General features: G+C 46.6%; 1 pseudogene; it reads right to left on the minus strand.

The window, feature by feature from the left end:
* Positions 1-480: 480 nt before the first annotated feature.
* Positions 481-836, minus strand: LOC106724323 (annotated as a pseudogene).
* Positions 837-10,985: the final 10,149 nt, after the last annotated feature.

The following is a 10,985-nucleotide window of genomic DNA, read 5'->3' on the forward strand; positions in this document are numbered from 1 at the left end:
CCACCACCAGCTTTCCTGAGCAAGTCTCAGTTTCCTCATCTGGTAAATAGGGCTAGTTATTCCCTCCCTCCTGCAGTGGTTGTAAGAGTTATGTGAGAGAACACTAGCTCCTAATAAGCATTCCGTGAACAGCAGCTGTTATTACATGCTAAGTTTTACACATTGGCTTTTCTTTACTGAAAGGATATCTCTTCCCAAAGACAGGAGGGGTGATGGGAGTGCTCGGTTTCCTTAGGGTTCTGACACATACCGTTCCTCCAAGCTGCTTGAGTGCCCTCTGAATTTCAGTCTGTGGAGCACAGCAGGCTTTGCTTGGCCTGGGAAGCCCTTGTTTTGCATGGCCTGGGAAGGAGCACAGGTCAAGATGGCAGCCGTGTGGTCTTGGGGCTGATCTGTCCAGTCATTGTGCCACTCCCATGGTTTCTCATGAGGACCAGCATTGTTTTTCTTTCTTCAAGAGAACAAATCCATGTTATTTATTTACTTTCCAATAAGTTTAAATCCATGAGGGGTAAGCATTACACGGGTGCTGTGCCCACTGGCCTTAGCAAGAAGGTTGCTTTGCAATTTAGCACGAACCTTGTCACTGTTTCCATGAGCAAGAGTTACCTTCCCCAGGCGACTCTGGTTTTGTCTGGTTTGCCACCAGGAGTCACTGTGTTGTTCTTTGCTTTGTACACATAAGCACATCTCTTGCCCAAAGAGAATTTAGTTTCATCTTGAGCACAAACACCTTCAATTTTAAGAAGAGCTGTGTGTTACCTCTGCTTCCAGAGACTCCACTTATAGCTGGCAAAAATGGCCTTGGCCCACAGCCTTCCAGACGTAATTGTCATTATAGAAGTCCTGTCCCCAGCAAGCCTCCGGGGCTCCAAGATATGGAGAAAGGAAGGCAAAGCCCCCTATTTTTCTTTTCTTTGTTTATTTTTAAAATTGTTGACACCATTACAGATGTCCCCCATGTATCCCCCTTTGCCCACCTTCACCCAGCTCCCAACCATCTCCTCTGCTCCTGGCCTTCACCACACTGTTGTCTATGTCCATGCATTATGCATATATGCTTTTTGGCTAATCTCTTCACCTTCTTTTATCCAGTTCCCTCCCTCTCCTGAGATCTGTAGTCTGTTCCACTCTGTTTCTTATAATGGAAGGTCTGAAGCAATGATAGAACCTTTCTCAATGCCCCTTGAAAATGTGATAGAAGTCATGGTCCTCTCCCTCTCAAAAAATGCACATGCATGCACAGTTTATACAGCCAATTCTCGCTATTTGTGGTGGTATGTCCCATAAAGTCCCTGGGAGCACCGAATTCTCAAATACGGGACCATGGTCCCCGGGGCAAACACTGAGGTAGGTCCCTGTGAGCCTCTGGTCACAGCATTTTCACCAACGGGTCAACACATAACTTGGTGTTATGTGTGTTTCTGTTTCAAGACACCTCATTTAATATATATTGTTGGTTCGTTAACATTGAACTCACGGCCAACAACACTGTCATTTATGCCCAAACAAATCTTATCTAACACGTGTATGTTTTCTGTGAGCCGTCACAGTCCTCTTGCACTTAGGAGCACCAGATAGCACTTCAGCAGTGTGCCTGGGGCCATTTCAGACAGTGGAATCACTAAGAAGTACAAAGAGGCAGATCGCATGGAATTAAATAGCCTGCGACAGTCACTTGTTTTCAGTGCGAGAGCTGCAGAGCGTTGCCTCGTTCAACCTCAGCTGCGGGTGTGCGCATTGGATGACTCTCACTTTCCCTGCTCTGCACATGTGCGTGTCCACAAACGACTGCACAAGTGCCATGGGCATTGACTGTGGGATTACAGATAAATTGTAGCAAGTACATGAATCTGCAAAAACAGAATCTGCAAACAATGAGGACTGATTACATGCGAAGCCCATGGAAGCCACTCCTCTGGGAGTTAGGCAGAGTGAAGTGTCTTATCTTTAGCAATCCTTTGGAACCTGTCTAAAATGGAGCAGATAAAACATCTTCCTGCAAAAGCATGGGTGTCCTTCACCACACCTTTTCATTCTTTTCTTCCTTAATATTTTATACCTCAGCAATTTAAAACCTAGGCATTTGGGGGGAAATAAGCCTCTTATTATAAAAACTATGAATATTTGGTGCTTTCTTACATGTATTATTACTGGCCTTAGCAGTCAAATGTTCATCTTTCTCAAAGGAGCCTGATTATAACTATTTGAAAGAATCTGCATATGAAGGAAGATTGGAAGGAAGCATGAGAAAAGAAAACAGTTGTTGGGGGTAGCAGAATGTGAAAACATTTTTCCTTCATAATGTGTTCTTCAGTGTTGGTGTTATGTGATCTCAGACATAAATAAACTTAAGAAAAACAAACTTCAATTAAAACAACGTGTCTAGGAGTAGAAAATGACCAAGGGAAATATATTTAGGCACAGGGACACACTGGCAAAAGAGATCGAGTGCTCCAACTTCCCCATCATTTCTGTCCTGAGGGCTTTTCTGAGGGCCATGGTATTTCTCCCAGCGATGGATTTTAACATTCTAAGCCCTCTCTGTACTTTCCTTCGTGCTGACACATAATGCTAAGACAGAAAATGGAAAAGCATTATAGTCAAGACGTAAAGGGCACAGGTAACTAGCACGTCATCAGGTATCTCTGGGAAACCGGAAACTCTGCAACATGTGGTTTTGTGAAAACTACTGAGGAGACGGTCCGGAGAGAAATCGCCAACAGGAGTGCAGACAAGTGGCCTAAAATAATGCAGATTGGACATAGGTGGGACCTACAGCCTTTGAGGACAGAATCTGATGCAACTCATGGGCCCAAATGTCTTAGTAAGACCCCCCTTTGAAGACCATAGAAATCAGCCAATCCAGGTTTTACTGGGAATACTGAATCCTTCTATATGTTAGGCTGGGCTATATATGGCAGATACCAAAAAATCAGACCCAATCCTTGGCCTCAAGTCCCAGTCTGCTTGGGAAGGCAGGATTCAGTCATCAAAGGAGCCTCTGCTCTCGATGGCACACAGTGCTGAGCCCTGTGGGTGCCAGGCCGCGGTCTAGGCTCTTGGGACACACAGGTGAAGAAGAGACAGTCCCTGTCTTCAGATGCTCAGATTCCTGTGAGGGAGACAGACAATAAACAAGGAAACAAATAAGGACCACACCAGACAGAGATGACATGACGTGCTATGAAGAAAACAGATGGCAATGTGATAGGAGTGCTTGGCCTCTCTGAAGAGAGAACATTTGAGCGCGGGGTGAGAAAGTGAGCCAACTGTGCCAATACCTGGTGTGTGCGGCAGATCAGGAGACTGGGCCAGAGGGAGAGAAAGACACCTGTAAGGAGGGAGTCCTGTAGGGGCTAGAGGACATGAAGTAATACGTGACTTGATTCTGTAGATCAGGGATGCAGACACTGCCACCTTGGCTCCCTTAGCAGACATTGCTAATCTAACCCCACACTGTCTCCCACCAGGCCCAGGGGCAACCTCTCAAGCAGACACTAGCAATCAACCGGAGTTGATGTGTGAGTTAAAGACTATTTGCCTCCTGTACTATAAACAATGAGGAGCCTTTTAAAGGTTTTGAGCAAGAGACTATCAAAATGGAAGGAGTGTTTTAAAGAGATTAATCTAACCATGGTGTTAATACATGAAATAACTTGACAACTTTACTCATTTTCATCAACCTCAAAAGCTAGGTATTATACATATAAGCATCACCAATGGACACAGACACTAGTTGGGGTAAGGGCATGTGCTGGGGGATAAGGGTGACCAGGGAGAGGTCAATAGGGGGAAAAGGAGACATATGTAATACTGTATGTAATACTTTAAACAATAAAGAATTTTTTTTAAAAAGCTAGGTATTATTAACTTCTTTGAGCAGATAGAGAAAGAAGGTAAGTTATTCAGTTTTAAAGCCCTTGCTCATTCACTATGGAACACTGATATTTTAAGTATAAGGCAATGGGAATTTGGATGGAAATATTGGACAGATGTGAAAAACATAAAGGAAAAATTAGTGGGAGCTGATGACTAATTGGAGATTAGAAGGAAGGCAAGGGTCGGGTCAAAGATAATAATCAGGACAAATGAAAATAGGTCTTGGTTGCAGAGGAAAAAAGTCTAGAATGCTACCACCAGCCTGTTAACGCTGTTACTTCTGAGGAGTAAGATGGAGAGTGGCAGTTGGGGGAGCACATTTTTATTTGTTACTTTATAAGCTTCTGCATTTTGTTTTGCCATAAGCATGTAATTTTGTAATTAAAAATAATTTTTTTTCCCTCTTGGGTGACTGAGAGATGCCACTGACAGAATTCAGCAGATGCTAAGTTTGGGGTTAAGAACAAAGAGAATACATGCTGACAGGCATGTTGAGTGAGCACTGGTGGGAGAGCCACGTGGCAACGGCTCACAGCGTTTAGTCCAAGTACAGACTCGGGCCCATTTGTACTTCTAAGCTCTGACTCTTCATTTTGGGTTGCAATCAGTCCAGACCATCATGTCTGCCACTAGACTGTCCCTACTAGGCAGGTCACTCAAACCAAGAGCACAGGGACCCATACACCCCTCGGGCCAGTGCACGGGAACAGGGCTGGTCCCAGAGGGGGAGCTGACTCCACTCTGGGCACGTTGTTCTTCTTCATTTGCTCGCAGTCCCCAGGACTGGTCCTGGCAAGGTGGTTGGGGAAGGGGAAGTGAGGAATGCCTCTGGCATGCCTGGCCCCTGGCGAAATGCTAGCACCCTATTCTAGGAGGTGAGCCCTTGCCAGGAGACACCTCCCGGAGGTGCTTGACCTCTCTGTGCCCTGTATGGGCATCACCCCATACTGCTTACCTCAGAGCAAAGGGGTTGTGAGCCATGGCTAATAAAAAGAGCTACTTGTCAACTAGCAGTTAACATAATCACAACCATAACAAGGACAAAAATAATACTGTGTCCAGGGAAAACAACAGTTCACTAAAAATTTGGGAGTAGATTCCTGAGGCGGGAATGAGATGCCCCCATAATCATCTTACTCAAGATGCTTTTTAATAGAAGGTAATAACCAGAAATGAAACCAGCAGCATGATGTACACCATGTCATAAGAAATAATTGTCGGCCCGGCCGGGCTCCCGGGAGCAAGCCTCCCTCCGGCTGCCTCTCTGCTGTCAGGTGTGGACTTCATCTCTCTCCACAGCTCAGGAGGGGCCTGCCCCCCGCATGCAGCCTCTTGGAATTGGAGCAGGGAGCCCACGAAGCGGGCACATGTTGTCCCAGCTTCTGGAGCAGTCGGGAGGCTTTGAACTCTGGGAGTGGGCTGCTTCCTCTGTGGGAGAGAGGAGGGTGGGACAGGCCCAGGGCGAACGCATTTCCCTCCTGTTTGTTTGCCAGATGTGTGGCCTCTAAGCAATCTGGCCTGGTGGGTACACAGCTACCACCGCCCGGGTGGCCTCGGGTTGGACCCCCAGCACTGCAGGGTTGTGGAGTCAGTCTCCCTCGGGCCCTCAAGCAGCCTAGGGATGTGTGATTTCTATAGAAACCGGCCTGAGGACAGAAGCTTCTACATGTACCAGCTGTCCAACGTGCTCGTGGTCCCACTGGTACTGGGGGGACCGAAGGAGTCCTGGCCCGCACTGCGTGTCCTCCTGACACCTTATGGCTGGCGTTTGACCCAAAGCCTCTGTCCCCAAGGTCAATGTCTTGTGTCTACTTTCGTTGCTAAGGCCTGATTCTAAAGCCTCACTTCACACTCGTGGCCTTTGGCAGGGAAATTCCTCCGAGCGGCGGAAGCAAATCTGTGGTTGTGGTGCGTGATGCAGCACTTTTACTAGTACCTGCCCGCACACCCCTGGCTGAACCTGGGACATCTGGGAAAGATCCCAGTTCTCTTTAGGAAATGGCAGCCTGAACGGGCGGCCCTGCCCTGCATTACTCAGAGTCTCGGAGCTGATTCATTCAGTGATACAGACGGGGGAATCCGGCAGCACTCTCTGCTACACACCTGTCTCAGTTAATCACCTAGAATCAGCTGACATCACTGGGATGGTTGTAGAGTGTGCTATTTTGAATTTTATTTATGAAAGCTGGAGGGGAGGCTAGGACCCCCAGCCCCTCAGGACCTGGTCGCTGGGACAGGGCCCTGGGTGATTTGGCCACTGGTTGCCTGGCTTCACCTGCACCTTTGTGTTGAAGGAAACCCCTGGGGTTGTTCAGGGCATTCCTTTCATCCCTGTGGCTGGCTCCTTCCTTCCTTGGCGAGCTCCGTGAGCCCCTGGTAGACAGGATCACCTCTAAGGAGGCCTCTGAGCGGTAATCCCTCCCCGCCTGTTTCCTCTTCCTCTCCTCCTTCTGCCTGGGCCTGCCACCCGCCTCCCTGACAGCCCAGAGTCCCACTAGATGACTTAGAGCCTCCAAATCTCTGAGCCCGTAAAGGGCCTTTCCCCCTCTTCTCGCCTCCCTCTGCCACAACACTTTTTTCTTTGTTGACTCTTCTCTACTCAAAGACAGTTTCTTCTGCTCGGTTGGCACCAGGAGGGGCGAGTGTTGGGGCATTTCCCCTTATTCCTGCCCCGTGCTAAATCCCTCTGGTTGGTGCCAGAAGCGCGGCTGGCCTGCAGTGTTCCCAGCCCAGTGGCACGCCAGCCTCTTCCCAGGGGGCTCGCCCTGCGCTGTCCACTAACACTTGCAAAGTGGCTGCTTCAAAGAGAAATGTGCTGTCTGTGTACAATATATACCAGGTTTCTAAGACTTGGAACAACAGCAACAAAAGAATTTCCACTAGTTTTAATCATTTTTATATTGATCATATGGTAAAATCGTATTTTGGATATATTAGGTTAAATAAAATATTAGAATTACTTCACCTGTTTCACTTTTTTTAAATGTGGCCACTAGAGAACTTGAGGTGACAATGTGTGGCTTGCTCATATTTCCATTGGACAGCACTGGTCTCGGGGGAGGCGCTGGGCATCACTTCCCAGGGCTGCTGGGACCACAATGCCACTGAGTATTCGCTGTTTGAAATAGCTCCACTTGGCCTTCAGGCTGAGCCTTCACGTGGTGACTTCCACCCACACAGTGAAGGCGGGACTAAGGGGGGAAAGTAAAATAATCAATAATGAAGAAGTTTTTCCTAGTTACCTGAATAGCCCATGTGATAGGTCATGTTATTGCTATCAGTGTGGCAGTCCCAGACACCTGTTTGTTAATGTGGCTATTGTGAGACCCAGTATTTATAATAGCCATAATAATCATCAATGTAGCCAAAGCGAGCAAATATCCCACCGAACTGAAGTGTGCACTCTTTAACTGGGCACTGGGGCGTGTGTTTAGAAAAGTAGCTCTTTCAGGAACTAGCTGGTACCATGAAGTCCTGAGAGAGTTCCTGGGGCAGGAAGGCCCTGCCAGGTGATGGCTTCCTTAACTCCAGATGGCCGTGCAGAGGAACGCATGTGTGGATACAAACATTGCTGTCCATGTGTGTGTGCAACCTTCTTTGGAGTCTCCAAACAGCTCTACTACGTTACCCCTTCCAATGCACAAGTGGCTGCAACCCACCTGTGTGGCTCACAACGCAGACAACGTTCCTGGGGAGGGACAGGCAGGAGTTCCAGGTCAGGGCTCTCCTCCTGGAGCAGCCGCCCGCTGGCCACTCCGTCTGCAGACCTTCCTTCCTCCACCCACCAGCCTCACCGCCATTGCGTGTTCATCCTCAGAAACTTTCAGCGAGTTTGTTGTCTGCAGGATAAATCCCAAACGCTGTCGGACTCAAAGCCCTCAGCACTCTGGCCCCCGAATCTTTCTGTCACTTTCTTTCCCACCATTTCTAAAGTCTACTGTCTAGTGGGAAAATAATGACAAACAACTGTTCTCTGGGAAACTGCTCAGAAGGAGAAGTCCAGGGGGCCTGGAGGAGCACCCTAGCTTTCCTTCAGCCTTGCTCTCTGCCTGGTGTGGATGCTCCTTGATGAGAGTCATGGCTTTTCCTTCCCAGGGGATGCACGTGGGGGGTGCTCAGGGAATTCTCAGCAGAGATGATTGGTGACACAGTATCAGAAGTGGATAGCCAGTGTTTTCCATGTCTGTGCCCAGTAGTTCAGGCCTCAGAAGGGCCTGGCTGAGCAGGAGAGAGAGAGTCAGGGTGTGGGCTGTGTTCCTCCCCCAGCTTTGTGCAAGGCCGTCAATGGCAGTACACTGTAGATATCATACGGTAGAGATGATTCCACTCTGTACACTTTGATTGAGGAGCAACATGTTTAAAAAAATATTTTATATTTTCCTGCACTGAAAAAGAAATGATGATGACTTCCCTTTGTGCAGCTCAGACCCCCAGGAAGGTGTCCTGACGGTGAGCGTATCACCAGGGGAGTGTGGTGAGTGAAGCCCATCAAAGTCACAGTGTCGCGCCCGCGGGGTGTCAGCCAAGGAGTGTGCAGAGCAGGAACCAATGTGACAGCGTCGCCCATCGAGACAGCATTACATCACCCAAGTTCATGGGGAGTTTCTGTGGAACCAGAACGAGTGAGTTTCTTGCTCGCTGCTGTGAGGTGTCTCATGAGTGGAAGTGAACATGATCTTATGAAGTCCTAACTTGCATTTTCTTCATGGGGACTCACCGGGCCATGCTGCAGTTTTTAAAATAAGGCCCTCAGGCTACTTTCTGGCTAGAATCATCCGAGGATTCCTGTGTCTCACCCCAAATCTTCCAACCACGACTGGGGTGAGCCCCAGGAGTCTGCACCCTACCTAAGCTCCCCAGGAGACTCTTGTGCAAACTCACCCCCATTTGAGAACTCCCCCTGGAGTTCTACTGTCAGCTACAGGTTCTATCCAGACCCACTTTCCCTCAAGTGAGACAGAGCCAAGTCTGGGTCACTGGTTCAGACTCCTCCTCACTCATGGTGAGTTTTTATGGCCAAGGGTGGGGTGGGCATAGACAGAATTCTAGGCTCCTTTTTTACCAGCTAACCTCAGTCAGGCCTACACCAATCCATCAGAGATGTTCTAATATTGAATCTCAAAGAATAACAGCCAAGTACTCAGTCTCTTTCCTCTTTGGAAGTTCTGAAAAAGTATTCACTTCCTGCTGCTCAGATGTCCTGAAACCTGTGGAGAGGGACCATATTTGTCAAGCAACAACAGCAAAAAGAGTCCTACTAACTAATCCCTTCTCACAGACTATGTGACAAAGACCACTAAAATGATTCTTCCTAAGGTGTCACAGCTGCTTAAAATAGAGGCAGCTCAAAACTTTTGAATATCATCTTAACTAAAAAGTATGGATTTAAATTATTTTTTTAATGATAAAAAGGACTCTCTACCTTATCCTTTCTACCACTCCCAAATCCTGAATATTGGTAATAAAAATGTTTCAATTATAATTTTTTTCCAAGGCAGCCTCTTAAAGGTAATACTCCTAAGGCTAAACGTGGCCAGCATTGTAATTTGTCTCTCTTACCTCCCCTGTTCTATTCCTTCCCCCTGTTTCAGCCTCTGCCCATCCCCAGGCTACAGGGATGTTGGTCTCCCTCCCACGTCTCTGTTCTAGAAGCAATCATTTGATAAAAACCAACTTACTCTGATAAATACCAACTACTGACAAGATTTTATGAATTTCCCATCAGAAGAGCATTTTTAATTTTATTTTTAAATTATATTTTTATTGATTTCAGAGAGGCAGGTAGAGAGGGGGTAGAGAGAGAGATAAACATCAATGATAGAGAATCATTGATCTGCTGCCTCCTGCATGCCCCCTACTGGGGATAAAGCCTGCAACCCGGGCATGTGCCCTGACTAGGAATCGAACCACCATGACTTCCTGGTTCATAGGTCAACACTCAACCACTGAGCCACACTGGCTGGGCAGAAGAGCATTTTAAGAGAGAGAGAGAGAGAGAGAGAGAGAGAGAAATGGTTAGTACCAAGAATGAATCACAAATGATGGCATTCATCATCTGTGGGGTAAACAGCTTTTAACATCCTTCCAATCACACCTTATCGTTGGATGCCTAGCTGCTCTGCTCTGCTGGAGGCCAGCCCTGAATACTGTCAGCCTGCTGGAAAATTACAATAAGAGTTTAGCGTGGGCACACTAAGGTGGGCTATTTAAGATGGACAAGAAGATTCATAATAGATGAAGCTGAATGATGGGTACATGGAGGTTCATTATACTATTTTGTGGATGTTTGAAAATTTCCATAATAAGAAGTTTTAAAATGTTCTTTAACCAAAAACTAGGGGTGGTGATTATGTTGGACTTTTGACTGTGTGTAGATCGAAAGAGTGAATAAAAAGATCCTGTTGATTTTGATATATATTATTCCATTTGGTCAGCTCATAGCCAACAGGTTCATTTTGAACATGGGAAATTAAGTTAAATCATTGCACAAAAATATGCCACAAATCCAGCTTCTTCCTCTTTAGTAAAATAATATTTTTATGACCCAGGAAGTAAAGTATCATTATGCAAAAAGGGAGGGATCGTTGTACACAGTCCAAGTCCTCCAAAAAGAGAGTAGTGGTGTATGCAAAATAACCACAGTCCTGGGCTGGCTCCTGCTCTTGCCAGAATCAGTCATGAAACCTGTACTAGCAGAAATTCAGGGTCTCCTAAAATAGTCATACTTGCGCTAGAGATTCATGCAGTTGAAGCTATTAGTGTGTCATAATCTGAGAACTTGTCCCTGGATGATATACAATTATGATTAGCAGAAACTAGTTTAATAGTGACAGTGTGACTTATCTCTGGGATAACTTGTATGTCAATACACAAAGTAAAACTTGGCCATCTAGAAATCTTGGGGAATGAGTCATTTTTGCTATCTTGGTGTTACTGATATCCTTCAGGCAATACAACTTTAACCATTATTTATAGGAATTCCATGAAAAAGTTGTGAACCTCTTCATCTTGTTACAGTTGATCATGGTCTGTCCTTGTCTTGGTGACTGAGTGACATGATGATGAGCAAGTTACTGTGTTTCTTAATGTCGGGGAAGCTGTGG

This window comes from Myotis brandtii, unplaced genomic scaffold (genome assembly GCF_000412655.1).
Source record: "Myotis brandtii unplaced genomic scaffold, ASM41265v1 scaffold8, whole genome shotgun sequence".
In the NCBI taxonomy this organism is placed as follows: Eukaryota; Metazoa; Chordata; class Mammalia; order Chiroptera; family Vespertilionidae; genus Myotis; species Myotis brandtii.